Below are 16,533 nucleotides of genomic sequence, written 5' to 3' on the forward strand. Positions count from 1 at the left end.
AACGAAACGTGTCTAAATTCACCCACTGAATCAGATTCGCCAATGTTTGTTGGCACGAACAGTCGTATCACTCGATACACGATATCCGAACACGAGTATTGAGTGAGAAAAAACATAATTACGAATTTCTAAAAAAAAATGAAAGTGGTAAAACTAAAAATATCCCGCTAATTATCTTTCTCGGCGCATGCAAAATGTCGGAATCATCGCGGGAAAGTTTTTCACTAAACAAAGCGTGTCTATTAAAAAGTTTCGCAGCGACATTTACTACGCTGATTAACTTCCACCTCTGACGAATGTAAACGCTAGCTAATTATTCAACTAAACCGGACGATGTTAACGAGCAGCTATAATTTCAGGAAAATTAGAGAGAGCGAGAGCGAGAGAGAGAGAGAGAGAGAGAGAGAGAGAGAGAGAGAGAGAGAGAGAAGCAGGATTTTTTCGCTGTGAATGAAAATTAAAAGGAACCAAAATGAACGGCCACTAGGCGGGAAAAAAAGAGGCGTATGCAACCTGCCAGCACAGTCGCGTAAAATTGCCGGCAGTGTTTTCAGTCGCATTCGGGGTTGTCCGTTCTCCGGGTTCTCGATTTTTCCTATCTTTTTCCTTGCGCGCGGGAGAGTGGCTAGAGCGAGACCAGCGAGACCTTCCACCGGATGAGCCAGGTCAAGTTCACTCCAACGTCCGGGATCTCTCGGACGAAGAGCATTTTTCTCCGCGGCTTTCTCTCCTTCTCCCCCTACCCTCCCTCTCTCTTTTTCCTTTCTCTCACCCTCTCCCTCCCCTCTCCCTCTCTCTAAAAACGTCTAAAATAAAACAGCTTCCGGAGAAAAGTCTATTCTAAATTAAGAGTAAGAGAAGAAATTCAAATGATCTCAAAAATCGAGTCGAGTGCTCGTTCGCGATGTTACACGAATAAAATATGAAAGAAAAAAAGTAACTCGAAAGGGATTTCGAGCACTGCGTCGCAATGCAGTATTCCCAAATTCTTCCTCCACTTTTGGCAATAACGAATTAATTAATTAGTTATTCTGGCGATGACAAACGTTCATCGAATGTACACATTGCGTAATTAAATGACGATTTCTCGAGTGTTACGTATCGATCCTCTGCCAGCACATTTCGCGAAAAGTTCCTTCCTCGTCGAGTCCTGAATGCAGAATAAGTACCTTACTTGGTGAATATCTAACTTCGCTTCAGCTGCCCACTTTGCGCTTTGCACTTTACCTTCATCGTGTTATAAATAAAACTCGTAAAGAGAGACAAGATGCGAAATGCTAAAGCGAAGAACAGCGACGCTTCGCTTCGCGAAGTAAAGTCTCCCGTGAAACGTGGACCGTGGACGTAAGTTGAATCGTCCTTCGTCGCCGATCATGAATCATCCTCGGGATCGGTATAGGCGGTACTTACTCGCGCAAATGAAAGTGTTCTCGTGGACGGGGATCGGCAACGAGAAGGACCGAAGGACGAAGTAATCCCGCGCGTGAAGGGGAGAGCCTGCACTTGACATTCAATAGATTACCGTACATTCGCGCGTGGCGACAACGAAATCGCATTTGCGCGATGACGAAGGCGACAAATCGAGAGCCGCGTAATGCCAGTCGAATCGCATTAAGGCGATAAGATGAGAGTCAGGAGCCGCGCCGTTTCTGCTCAAGCACTTCGCTGCCGAGTAACGAGAGGTACTCCCGCGGGAGGACGGCAACGTGGATGCGATCTGACGTCGATAAAGTTCGTCCCCCCGTTTGTTTCGGCGTGGCCGTGCTCGATACTGCGAGAAACGAGGAGACGTGCCGCTGCCGAGTGCCGGCGACGGTCGAGGATGCGCGGCGGATGCGCATCAAGATCGATGCACACGACCGAAACACGCGTCGGTCACGCAAGTTGCGGCACACCCTCGGCAACGGCAACGGACGGTTCGGCCCGCGGACTACGACGGTAATACGATTACCGGTGCTCCTAGTCGTGCGATATTCGCTCTGGGAGGGTCGGCTATTGAGTTGTAAGTTTCGCAAAGAGCGATATGTTTTAGTCACGTGATTTCGGGCACAATGCGCCGGCATGAATCACTCGTAAAGGCATGCGGTGATTCTTTCACTCGCGTCCCGACACTGATCTTCACACCTCCGTACAAATTGTAGGAGATGTATCAGCGAGACACGAAATTCTCTTAAATGAAGCTGTCAGTACCGAGATATTTTAAGGATACTTGATTATTTATAATTTAAATATTGGTCGGTAATTTGATTATTTTTGGTATTAAACGGAATTCAACTGCGAAATTGAGTTACTAAAATAATATCGACGCTGTGTATTTAAACCATTCCGATGTCCGAAATAACATCTACTATCTAAAGCCTTATTGATCTCGACCTTAACACTCGATTCTTATTTTTAAATTTATTCGTTTCGACCAATCATATATTTTTTCGTCTTCCAATTCTTTAAGCTATTAAGTCTATCATAAATTAAATATATATAAAAGTATCGCCGTAACGCAAGATATTCACTATTGCATTCTAAAATGTATAGATAGTTGTACATGTATTGTGGTAAATCACACAAACATAGCGTTGCAGGAAACGTGAATCAAGACCGGCTGTCTAGACGTTATTAGCTCGCCGATATCGTTATCGAAACAGCTGTAACGCGTTTCTTACGATTTACAATCCTGACGTTGGCTATCGAAGTACCACTCCCGTCTACAAGATAGTCCGATAACATCATGATTGTATTTCTTCTTTGCATCTCTCGGCTGGGGCAAATATATCACTTTCTTGAGTTGACAAAGTATTATTAACTTTGATATTATAAAATTACGAAACATTATTCTGCATGATTAAGCTCTTTCAATCTTGAACGAAAATAGTCATTTTGAAACGTTCATTAAGAATAAAGAACAACGAACGAAAACGTGAAACATATTGATTATCTGGATCGATTTTGCGGCATATTCTGAGAAATTCTTACGCATGCAACCGCAATTTATCACCGCTCATATCAGAACATTGCGCATACAAATGATTCTTGATTATACTTGACGTTCGAGCCAAGTAGGTACATTGTTAAATTCGAAGTGTAAAATTATACTCAATTTGAGTCATTTTTAACCATTCCTATAAGTCGCCATTGCTCCTACTCAGTGTGTTAATTTAACTAAAATAATGTTAATTTAACTAAACCAATGGAGTTAAAATAATACTGTTTTGTGTTCAAATAATAAATTTCGACACACATGATAGTTAAAAATAACAAAATGTTATTTAACTTGAGATATTGGTTTAAATTTTATTTTTTAATTTTTAACTGTGTATAATACTTTTAAAATTTGTGTATTCAATTTTACGATTTAAAAATAACATTTAAATGACATAAGTGCTTGTATTACGGCTAAATGGCAAAATAAATGTAAGTAAATAAATAAATTTATTTATCGTTTGATATATATATCATATCAAATCGATAACATTTTAATAAACTATATCACCAAGGAAAATACATGCACGATTCTCTTGCGTAAACCAGGACATGTTCTATTTGCATGCAATCGATTGCGGACTGTAAACATCTGTTGCGGGTAGGATTTTACGCTGAGCAATCCCGCCGCTACCTATTGCGAATTGCATGCGTAGTTGTAAGCTTGTATTACGGACTTTCGAAATACTTTGCATCGCAATGGCGACAGGCCGCGGGCTGTTACGGGTCGTTTTCGAAATCGGCCCGACGTGATTTCCATGAATTTGATAAGCGACGTTAGCGTGACATATTTGCGCAACACGCGGCTCTACAATGAAATCGCTGCTGATAAGCTTATATGCTTTCAGGATAATTGTTGCATGACGGAAACAGACAGAAGAGATCGCGAGATAAAAGTCTGAAAAGCGAGGTAAGTTTTACATTGCATAAGACTGTTTCTGGAATAGATGTGCATTTCAGATAATGGAACAGCAATTAATTTGCTATTCCTTAAGTAGTTTGAATCTGATTTGCCTGGAAATGTAATCTAAACCTTGTTATCGAGACCTCACGGCAAGTTCAAGTCTCTCTTACGTCGGAAGTTCAAGTGTAACGTATATACAAGAGCCATGTTATTAAACTGCAGGGAGTATAGCGAAGATGATTGCCTGCGAGCGAAGAAAAATGATAAAAGAAACATATAAAGTTGAGCATGCAGAGTACCCGAAGCATCCAGTTTATAAACCCCGCATGATGGTCTTATGAATAAACGGGCATCCACCGTACAGCGTACAAAAGAACGCGCCATATTAAAAAATATGGGAAGAAAAATATATAGTGAAATTTAAAATTTCTTCACGTTGGATGGGAGGGGGGACTTATACATGATTCGGGCGTATAATATTTTCAAATTAACCAATAAGAATATCTTTCTTAAAATAATATATCTTATATTCGAGGTATACATGCAGCTTTAGATTAACGTTAGTTGTTTACACGGTTTACACCTAATTAAAGAGATAATCTACGTGTAAAGTATCTAAGTTACAAGTCAGTAGGCAACCTAAGTAGACGAACGGTAACGAATTACTTCCGCCTCTCATTAATCATCGGTTAAGTTGGTATAAAGTGGCAGTTTCTGTATTCTAAGCGTAGACTGGGGCGTAGACTCGAACTTGGTTCAGGTACGCGCTTTAAACCCGCCTCACGCCGCCACTGATGGACTCATTAGCAAGGGATTCTTCGTTTACTTCCACCCTATCGATTCTCCGCGGCGTACCCGCGCTCCGCACACCGCGAGGCGTCGCGCGGCGGCGCCTTCTTAATTGATTATAAAATTGCGACGCGGTCTCTCGTCATCGGTGGATTATCCGACGAGGATTAAAGCGATGATTCATCGCGGGGGTCTCGCCCTCCCGCGGGTTCAGTGGCTCTTTGTTCCGACCGAAGTCGATTTCCGCTGTCTATATAACCCGGAAGAATCGAGTAAGCTTACTTCTAGGTTTCCCCGTAGGCGCGGGCACGTAAAACGTCGATCCATTTTCCACGGCAAGAGCTCGCGCGACGACGAGACATTCCGGGCCTTTTACCGCGACATTGCGTTCCACGGATATTCGCGCCGCGAAGACGCGAGCGCGCGCGCGTTTCGCGATCCGCTTCGAATGCAGGCCGATGCACGGGGGTAATTGTAGTTTTCGACATGTTCGAGACGCACACAAGGGAAAGCGCGAAATGATGATTGATCGCGCGCGCGTTGCATGCGGAAGGAAATTCCTGGTTATCTGAAAGCGAATTTGCGTCATTCACTTTCGACGGCCATTACGAAATAAACTATTCGAGAAAAATATAAAAGCAATCATCGCGAGTTTTGCGGAGTACGAGAACTGGAGTTGACTGATGTAAGTACTCTCTTTTTTCAAGCTATTTTGACATAAATTGTTTGTGTTTCCGCAGCATAATATATTTACATTTATTTATTTTGTTGTATTAATTTATAAATTCAATTACATAGTAATCAAATTGAAGAAAATAGTTTGGTTTTTAGATTTTTTGGACAATCACATATTCGATTAAACGGAATAGAGCAAACGACCCATTTAATCTTCCTCCTCTCTCTCTTTTCTGCTTTTCTCTATTTTGATATAAATTATTTGCTTCAGGTCGAATTGGTAAAGATGCCCGTCACGGATTGTAGAAAGGTCCAGATTCAAACCCTATAGCTGCAGTGATATTTTTCGCAATAAATTTTTTACAGTGATTTAATAAGGATGCTTACTAGCATCAAAAAGTTGAATCGATAATTGATTTAAGTATGTGGATTTACTGTTCCAACAAAGAGTTGTGTGTTTTAAAAATCGACAAAAAATCGATGCACACTTTACTAAATTTGGAAAAAAGTACACAAAATTCACACAGAAGTATTATTAGGCAAGATCCAGCCCGGACCGGAAGTGGTATTTTCTCTAATTGATTAAATTATTTGCGTTTCTACAACATAATATATATTTATATAAATTTCATCGTATTAATTTATAAGTTCAATCACATAATAAATCAAAAGAGATAATTTTACTTTTAGTTTATTTTGGACAATCACATATTCGATTAAACAGAACAAAATGAACATTTCATTAATTTTCTTCTCTCTCTTCTTTTCCCGAGGTTCGATTGAAACTCTAAAATACATTAGATTTTCAGATTCTAATTTTCCGATGAAGGTCCTACAGGCAATTGAAATGCAAACCGCGGAGAATCGTATTACGCCATAGCAGAATAATCTCTCGAAAGAATCGGCCCTAAACATCGTCAAATCTGCGTTACCCTCGTCAGAACATAGGGAAATGGATGGGAGATCGTCCCTTCGAATGCGTGGCTCGTTTTCCACAAAATTTCAAGTCTCGAGTTGAAGTTCGCGGGCGCGAGAAGGGTTAAACGTTTATCCCTCTTTTGTGACATGCCCCGTCTCTTCGCCACGCTCTGTCACCCGCGTGAATAAGCTAAGGTAGCAGAGGGATGGAATGACGAGATGAAGGAGACGGAGGAAAAGTAGCGGAGAAGCAGCAAGAGAAGAGAGAGGGGCGACCTCCTAGGATCTTGAACGTTACGAGAGGGAATTGCCGGAGCGTGAGGGGCTGTAAAGTGCGTGACACGCGTGACAAACGCACCCGGATTAAATGCCGACGCTCGAACTGCTTTTCCGCTTCTAAAGGATGCCTGGGAGTCATCACGCTCTATACAAATGATTCCGCGTCGACGAGGAGTTCGAGATTTTAAGATTGAAATGTAGGAACTCGTAAATCTAGCGTTAATCACCTCCATTTAGATATAAAAGCTTTAATCCAGATATGCGAGAGGTTCTCAAATATGAGTTGTTAAAAAGATCTCCTGTATGCATGCAAATTCGAGTAAATTAATGTGATCACATAAACATACGTCATACTTGCATATTCTCATATAAGACTTGTTTTTTATATTTCAATACAAAATTTCTTGTGTGTAATAACATCTCATATTTTTACACACTGTATTCTTCGGATTAATATGGTTTAAGGTGCAGTAGAAAGCAAAGTGCTCTCATGTATTACAGAGTTTTGTACTACGTGAAAACGTGAAACTCTCTTAAATGATAGGAAAGTCTGTCAAAAGCTCCTCTGTGTTGTCTTTTCTGAACGGCACGTGGATTTTCTTTTCGTCGCCGACGGCTTTCATGAAATAATAAAATCCTCTTTAGTATCAAAACCCAGAATCCTTGGAGGAAATGATATAAATCCACTGCCAGTACGTTTTTCGTTCCCTCGTAGCTTTCGGTAATCTTGAAGACCTTTCCCTTGCCTTTATTACGCACATGTCCTTAACGTAAGTAAGCCTTTATCCTCGTCATCAAGAACAACCCTGACACTATTACGTCTCCTTATAAATCTTCATCAGTAATAAGAGAAATAACGGTAGGTTTCATAACGAGCAATCGATAAGGTAAATGTACCAATGCCTGGACATGTACCTATGTCTGGACATTTTTATCATTTTAGTCCTTAAATAAGTTATAACGCGAATTAAAATCAAAGAATCAAAGATAAAAATATTTTTCTTGTATTATATTTTTATCTTTGATTTTAATTCGTGTTATACTTATTTAAAAACTAAAATGATAAAGGTGTCCAGACATAGGTCTTAAGTGTCCCGACATTGCATTGGTACATTTACCTTAATAATGAGAATTAAATAAGAAAAAATGTCATGCAGGTATATTTTCGGAACATCGTCAAAATTTGCTATAAAAGTATAGAACTGTTATACTTTATATTACATAGATAGATTATTAAAAGATTCGCATTTGCGAGATGTAAGTTTAACTACACGGTTATAGAATTTTATTGCTGTCATGGTAATATAATAATTTCTCGAATCGATACATGCGCTATTTAATCTTATTAATCAGCTTTCATAATAAATGTCTATAAGATTTATACGCAGCTGATAAAATAAAAACGAATTAAATTGTAAATCCATAATGTTAAAAACAGTGCATACCGAACTTGCTCTTCATTTTTAGGTTTTATTTCTTTCATCTTGGAAGCTAATAAATATGGCCTCTGAGATTATTATTCGAGCAGAATCTCTTCTTTGCTTTCATGTATCGTCCAGCGTTATTTCGAGAAATAAAAGGGAAATATTCGACGCTTCGATACCTCAAAACGGCGAAACTCAAGAGAACTGTCGAGAACAGAAAGATACGAGCCTTTTGGTGCACGAGCTCGCGTTCTGTCTCTTTTGTTTTTTTGTTCCCTCGCAAAGCAGTGGTCGTATTGCCTGTATCCAGTGTACTGTAATGATAATCCCAACATCGGCGTCCCATATTTTACAAAAGGACAATCGGTAAAGGTATATTAGAATCCCCATTCTCTTTCGAGGTAATCACCTCCATCGAGTTTACGCCCTATTTCCTGCGAAAGCATCTCGGCTATTACGAAGATAATAGATCCTTTACTGGCTTCAATGATCTTAACGATTTACCAATCATACCGATAAATCAGGAGAATGTATGCCAACAATGGAGCTTCTCTTTCGCCGAGAGAATGAAGATATATAACGTCTTTAGTTACGAGACTTTGCGATAAGGCAATTCTCTTATCTAGTTGATGCAATTATTGCAGTTCTATTATATAACTTTTATAATTTTATACTTGTCATAAGTGTAACATTATGATTTGTTACTAATAATCGAGCAAACTGTGGAATGATAAAGAACTGCAAACACACCAGAAAAGATATTAAAGTAAGTCTGTACATGTCTGTACATGTTAATAGTTTATTTATAACTAATTGACAAAGAGAAGCGATCCCAATCCTCGCAGATTATCACTCTTCATAAGATACAACGAAGATGTATTTTCCGAATCGTTAGTACATACCTCGCGTGACTGTGGAGATCAGACAAGACCCTTCAAGCCACAGTACTTTATCTTCGTTATGTCGCTACCGAAAGAATCTCCGACTTTAAGGCCACCTTCTATCATCCCCCCTCCTCGTCTCGTGTCTGTCTCACGTAATAGGTAGTGCATATATTTAGAAAATATGTATCAGCCGTTATCACCGCAGGCGTAATCCATATATTTGCTGCACGTTGGCAATATATCATGATAGTTGCTTTTCTATAGTGCATATATTTCTTGATTGGTATCGTTTGGGACAGTTACGATTAAAATAAAAAAAATTTTGTTTCAAAGTTTTAAATTAAGATAAGTATTGTCATGTAAAAGTATGAAAATCACAATTTGGATATTTTTGAATTTTGACCAGCTACTAGTATGTCTCTGCATTCTTAAGAATTGGAATTTTTTATGTTTAACCCTTTTAGGGGCCTGTGTACATAATTATGTACATTCAAAAAAACTAAAAAAACTAAAAAAACTAAAAAAACTAAAAAACTTTCATCAGGGACGTCTTTTAAGACTATCTTATAAATTATAACATTTTACTCCAACGGGATCAATGTGTGGCCCCTAAGGGTTAATTAAATCAAAATGTTTTGGTTGACGAAAAGTCAATGCGATTATATTTCCTCGTAAATCTCAAAACTATATCTGAACTTATTTTATTTGTCAAATTCAGAATAGCCCACGTAAGTACTTATTGTCAAAAACAAACATACATCATATAATATCATATACATATATAGTATTTAAAATAAAATTCCAAGTTTTCCATTATTCCCCTACATCTTACCCTGACGCTTTTAATAATAACGTAGAAGTGCGTCAGAAGAGTGCATGCTAACCATAATTTTGCAGAAAGTTAATAAACGTATAAGCACACGTGGAAGAATATAAAAAGCATCGCATATCTTCCCGTACACACGGGAGACATATCTTCATGCCCGGTTATAAAAGCGAGGGCCGAGGAAGAAAAAAAAGGCAAAGAGAGAGGCACGCGTCTCCCCTCGCGTTGTGATGTAGTTTTCTCGAGGTTATAGGACATTGCCAAGGTCATTGCACGGATCACAGTCGCCCACGCCCGTCGCGCGGAATAATAGATCAAGCTGCAAGGAATCCTTCGAAGGATTTTCCGCCCAACCCTCCAACGAACCATCTTCTTCCGGCGTCAGTGGTCCGTCCTATGAGTCAGCGTGTCACCATGGCTACAGGACATCCCTCGCCCCCGACGGAACGACGGTTATAGGTGCATGTACACAATTTTCACCCTCTCTCCTTTCTCTCACGCTCTCGCTCTCAGCGTCCCGACGCTGCTTTTCGGCATCGCAGCCGTCTGACCCTTCGATATCCAGCGACAATCTCATAAATGCGAGATTAATTGCGAGCGTATTTAATTTTAACGTTTGCACGCGAAACAGCACGCTGGTCATGCCCGCTGAGAATTGTCCTCCGAGATAATTCTCTGTCCGATAGAGAGCGAGAATCGTCAATGAGCATCGTATATAATTGCTTTCGCTTTCGTCCATCCTCATCAGCCGCAGGGAGACGCGTGATCGATATTCACGTCAAAAAGAAAAACGATTTGTTTTCGATTGTTATTCGTCATTTCAATTGATTAAAAGTAATCGATGCTAGCTATGAGGAAACAAAATATATTGTTGAAATTACATTTGAAATACGACGTGATTGTAAGAAATTATATGTTATCACATTTCGGTTACGATAAGTTAAAATTCTTCCTTGACACGAGGTTACGACGTGTATAAAGAAACGTTTTATTTCGACGGCACGGATGTCGTTTTATAAATAACGTCTTAATAAATATAACATTGAGAACGTCGTAACACCGATCTCGCTGCGCCAATCTCGTTCCGGCGAAAACTTATTGCCGCCGTATAACAAATCGAGCGTAGGATCGTGTTCGAGAATACATTCCCGCTTGATAGAGAAAGTGTCCGTTTCCCGTATCCTACGGCGCGCGACTCCGAGGAACCAAATGGAACGCAATAAAGTCATCGACCATTACGACACCCTCGCAGAAATGCAGCCCGATGTCCCGTCGTGTTACCGCAGACGGGTAGCGTACTTAACGGGTAACAAACATTATTTAATATTTAACTATTGCCGTAATTTTAGTAACGATATCGTCCTCACAAATTGTGCGAACGTTCCTCTCCTCCCGTCCCTCTCTCGTCGGAAAACTTAATAATTTTATTAAAAAATCATAAGGAAAGAAAGCTTCTGCAAGAGTAAGCAGAAACAAATAATTCGCTGCGAATAAAAAAATTTCTCTTTCATTATCGTGACTTCAAGCAGTGCGCAACAAAGAGAATATTGCAAAGATTCTCAATTTATGTAGCCGCGCTATTCTTAAGAATCGTTCGTAAAATGCAAAAATTGTAACTATTCGCCTTGCGAATAAAAGAGCAAAGATTTACGGGTGAAAATTTTTCCCTGTAATAACAAGACCTCAGAAAACAGCTTTTCGCGCGAACAATGTTACATTCTTGAACGCATGCATTTTGATGAGTAAAAGAACGTCATGCGGTAGAATATGTTATTAGAATCGATGCTGAACCCTAACTCGTAAAAAAAGAAGTTAATGCGGAGCGCCGGCTTACAGACCCTAATCTCACAAGAAAATCGATCTGGAAGACTGAATTGCGAATCCTCTCGACAAGTGACATGCACAAGATAGAAATCCTTCCTACAGAAAGGGATGTCTCGGGTGATGACGCGACAGCGAGAAAATTCGTTGAAAAATCTTCAAAACTGAAGACATAATAATATATAATTTTTTTTTAAATGAATATAAAGAGATCATTAATACGACTCAAATATAAAAGAGCATTTGTGAAAAGAAGATATAACACAACACCATATATTACCACAGATCAATATTACAGTATAATTTGCATAAAATATCCGACATTTAATTAATTTAAATGTTAAGCTGCCGACAATTTAATAATATAATTAATTGTAATATCAAATATTCTTTTAATGTCCATGATTAAATATCTCATTAGCAATGAAATTTTCGATCGCTCGTGTATTTGATGTCCAAAGTACGTTTTACATTATAAATGTATATCTTCTTTGCTCCTTCAAATCCTCCAACTAGATAGCTTAAGAGCCCTCATCGGAATTTCTCCCCCAATATCGAATCATTATTATATGTTTATTTCGTCGTTTACTCACTTTCCTTCGGCATCATAAAAATAAATGTTCTTAGGTATCTTGCGAGAGGCAAGTCATTCCCCTAATCTGAAGAAAATCGATTCTAACATACAGATGATGTTTTCAGCTTCTCGTTTATCTTTTTAATTTATAGCAAGCAAGTTGTTGTTACACAATCAGTCAAATGAAAAATGTTATTGTAATATAACTTTTACGGTTATAATTGTTATTATAATATCAATTAAGTGTATTTTAAATATAAATAAATGTTTCAGGAAGAGAAATAAATAATAATGTATCTTATATTGCGTTATCTAATTGTAAGCTATACTATCAATAATAATACCTTTACATTACTATATTATAAGAAATTAAATTCTATTCTTTTCATATCTTATTTAACCCTTAGCTGGCACTGTGGGGTATTAAACGCCCCAGCCTAGTTCAGCTCTAATTTAAGCCCCCCTATAGTACGAAAATGGTACTAAAAAATGGAACAGTTAAAATATAAGAGTTATGAATTTTTGAGTGAAACAGTCATTTTTCGTTTTCTTTTACGTTCTCCAATTTTTTTCATACTTAATATTACATTTTATTAAAATAACCTATGACATTTGTTAAAACAACATTCGAAGACCATCTTGGAACTTTTTTAAGTAAAAAAATCAATAGCTTCCTCGCAGCAAGCATTTTAATAATGGGGTCTGAAACGGCCCCAGTGTGCCAGCTATGTGATTCTGGTGAAGTGCGCCAGCTAAGGGTTAAATATATCTTTTTATGAATATTTTAATAATAAAACTATAAATATAGTATATATTTAAAAAATATATAAATAGCGGATGTTTGTTGAAAACTTTTGTAGGCAACGGATATAAATTACGCACGTACACTAAAATTATTGACCGAGATCTTCATCGTATGTTCCTTTACGGTTTATGCTACATACTATAGTTTTTACAATTTACGCGATATATATCTGTGACGTTAGCTCTAAAATCTAGATTCTAGAGACTATGTCGCATCGGTCGATAGCATTCGCCGACTCTGCTGGGAGTCGTTAGAATAAATGCGACTAGCTATTTCGCGAGGACCGTGTCGTTCCCCTAGGCGGAAGGAAATCGATTTCTTCGATGGTGAGAGAAAAGATGAGGGTGAGTAGGTGGAGTGAATAGAGGGGTTCTGTACTTCGCGGATCGCCGACCGGAAAGATGGAGCCTTTCCTATGGGGTGGATAAGACGCTCTTGCTAGACCTAGCCGCCTGTTTTCGCAGAAACTATACGATCGTCGAAGGGTCTGCAGATCAACCGATCTTGAGCGCATCTTATTTATCGCCCACCCACGTAATAGAGCATCTGTGCCGGTGATATTTTTCGCATCGCAGGACATCCGATGATATTGGATGTCACATGACTACGGAAATGATTCACGTTCGGGCGTGCGTTTAGACCAGTTAGTCCTATTCTCCCATCTCTGTCTCCAGAAAATATTCGCAATACGCCTTTAAGCTTTAAGAGGTTACGAAAATGCAAACAGTCTGTGATAACGGATTGCAATAACAGGAGTGCAAATTACCGGCGGAGAATAAATCTCAAGGGGTGAATTATGTTTAGATTGGAAGTAATATCAACGTCGGCATATCTACATCTTTCCATTTAGATACGTCTTGAATAAATATCTGATAAAAACAGATTGCGTAACGCATTAACGAAGGGAAGGTTTGTGAAAAAGAAACGGTTGATATCTTTCTGAGATAATAAATTCAGCAAGATTTATTATATATACTTGATTTATGATTAAAAATGCAGCAAAAAAAACAAAGAAATCATTATTTAAAACTCTAAGTAATTATTGTTAGTATTATCTTTGTACATGTTTGTTTGTCTCTTTGCAACAGTTTATATAATAAAATGGATGGATAACTCATGTTGTGTTATAATATAAACGTGTCTCAGTTCGAGTTATTGTCTTATATAACAAAACGTATTCTTCACAGCTATAATCTGTTACATTATGTAAACTCATATCCAAGCGATTTGATATCCAAACAATAAGCGTATCGGAAATATTTCTTCATTTTTTTCTTGTCTCTTGATCAGGAAAAGTATTAGCTTATACGAATAAGGCGTATTATTACTGAAGAGAGCAGTCTTCACAATTCAATAATCCGCCTTAGGCACCGCCTTACGTTAGATTAAGGGGGCAAATGTTTCGCGACTGCTGCTGCCATATTGCTACTCTGTGAGCATTAGGTCTGCTTGTCTTACATTCCCAAGGGAGTAGCAGGAGTCTTGGATAATGTGGCACGGCATTCGGCCATTTTTACAGATTCTTAACTCGAAAGAAAATAATGTTTACCGAAGAAAAAAATCCGACGTTCTCTTTTTAACGCAATAGAGAATTATAAATTATTTCGTAAAGTGTTATTTGACGAGAATAAATATATCCACGCGATTCAGTAAAAATCAAAGAATTAATGTTAACATTGAGTTAATATTAATCATAGAAAGTATACAATCAGTCTGTTACTAGGATTTGATTTCATAAAGAATGTAAAACGCATGTATTTATAAAATCTTTACTGTCAAAATAATTATCTTGATTATTCTCAATATATGAATATTTAAGAACATAGAAAGATGCTGCATGCTATATGTATATTTTTTTCTACAAGTTATTTGTTGTAGTTTCGCCGTTATCTCAAGAGGCGGAAGCAGCAGCATACAACCCAAGCACGTACGCCATACGCATTAAGAAATATGTAATTGCGTCTTTCGAGATAGTTGGAAGCGCTAAGAGGTTTCCTGCTTACGTGCTCATGTACTTTATGATACATCAGGTCGCGAGCTTAATAGACAAAGTTTGGCCTCCCTTCTTGCTATATTTCATGTAAAGTTTAATGATGAAAAATCGCAGTCAGGAATGAAGCGATGACAATGCTGAAAATATATTTCCAGGTGCACACAAATCGTTAGCATAATTTGAAAAGAATGTATCTTAAAAATCGTATTGTTTATATGAATAAATTTGCAAATGGTTACCTGATTCTTACAAAGAAACCAGGACATTTACAATACTATGTTATTAAAAAAATCCTTTAATAATTTGTATTTTATTTAAATTTTTAATAAAGCAAACACTTTAATGAGCTTTTGCGGAAACGGAGAAGGTAACTATATTCATCTTTGTAAGAACAACAACGTTTCGATAGGGAAAGCAATTATCTAACCCCGACCGGGGAAAGAATCGACATATACAACTGCCACGGGGGAAAAGAAATGGACGAGCGGGGAGAATAAAACGGATTTGGTCGAAATTAGAACCTCGGAGCCCATTCCGGGAGTGTCGGCAGGTTATGTGCGTGATTCGAAGAAGGAAATCACCCGGATAACTTCAACAACAACAACGGACACGTGCTAACTTGCTCGATTGCTACTAACTTTTTCTATCGGAAAAACTGTACCATTTGTCGAAATTTATGGTCTGGATCTCTATATGGCGAGATTGAAATACAGTGTAAAAAAAAGTGCACAAAAACGTACGGAAGATTTCGTAGGAGCGTGTAACTGTTATTTAATTTAAGAAAAAGAGCGATACAGGTATGTGTAACATTTATATTCGAAATCAATTTTAGTCAAAATTTCATGGAGATTTTAACTGTGAATACAGTATTAAACAGGAAATTTAATTGTCAAGCGATACAGGATTTAATTATCAAGATATTATTTTTAATGTTTAGAATAAAGAAATTATGGCGAATAATAATCGTCCGTAAAACTTTCATTAAACAGCAAATACTAAATTCTTCAAGTCGGAAAACACGTTGTAGATGATGAAACGAAAAGAGACGCTTAGAAATAGATGAACGATAAATGAAGAGGATGTTTCTCCACCGCGGAAAAAAAGAACGGAACATCTTGAGATTAATTGAGTTTTCGCGCGGAATAAAAAGCAGTCGCGGATGATGGTGCAGTATCGAGAATAGCGCAGCGTGCATTAGTATATTAGTGGGGGGGGGGGGGGGAGCGATAGAAAAAGGGAACGGAGAGCGAAGCGATTGAAGCTCAGAGGATCGGACTCACTCGCGGGGGTAGATTAAAAGTTTGCCGAGGAATTTCCCTCGGATAAGGGAGGCAATTCAGCACGATCGCGCGCGAGCGATCGTGGATATCGATTCTACAACGGATCGTGACGGACGGAACGGAGTGAGAAAGGTATGCAATTCGAGCGTGTCTCTGCAACTCGACTGTTCCGCCGGGTCTGATTCCGAGAACTTCCTCGTATTTTCCTACGAACGATGATGCTCGGGTTACGAACGATTGCGTCGGTAAATAACTGCGCTAGGCTATAACTTAACTCGGTTTTCTCTGTCTCTGTATTTTCCCCGCCTCTCCCTGTGCACACCGGCTCGTGTAGTCGTGTGTGGAGCCTCGCACACGAGCCCGAGGCCGCGTGTTTGTACGCGGC

At 38.6% G+C, this 16,533-nt stretch overlaps 1 protein-coding gene across 4 annotated transcripts in view; it reads right to left on the minus strand.

Moving 5' to 3' along the window:
- Tinc (transmembrane protein tincar) overlaps positions 1-16,533 on the minus strand; it is a 99,646-nt gene that overhangs the window by 59,309 nt on the left and 23,804 nt on the right. The window lies entirely within an intron of this gene.

The sequence above is a fragment of the Temnothorax nylanderi genome, unplaced genomic scaffold (genome assembly GCF_030848795.1).
Source record: "Temnothorax nylanderi isolate EJ_2023f unplaced genomic scaffold, tnyl_v1.0 TNYL_tig0200_pilon, whole genome shotgun sequence".
Lineage (NCBI taxonomy): Eukaryota > Metazoa > Arthropoda > Insecta > Hymenoptera > Formicidae > Temnothorax > Temnothorax nylanderi.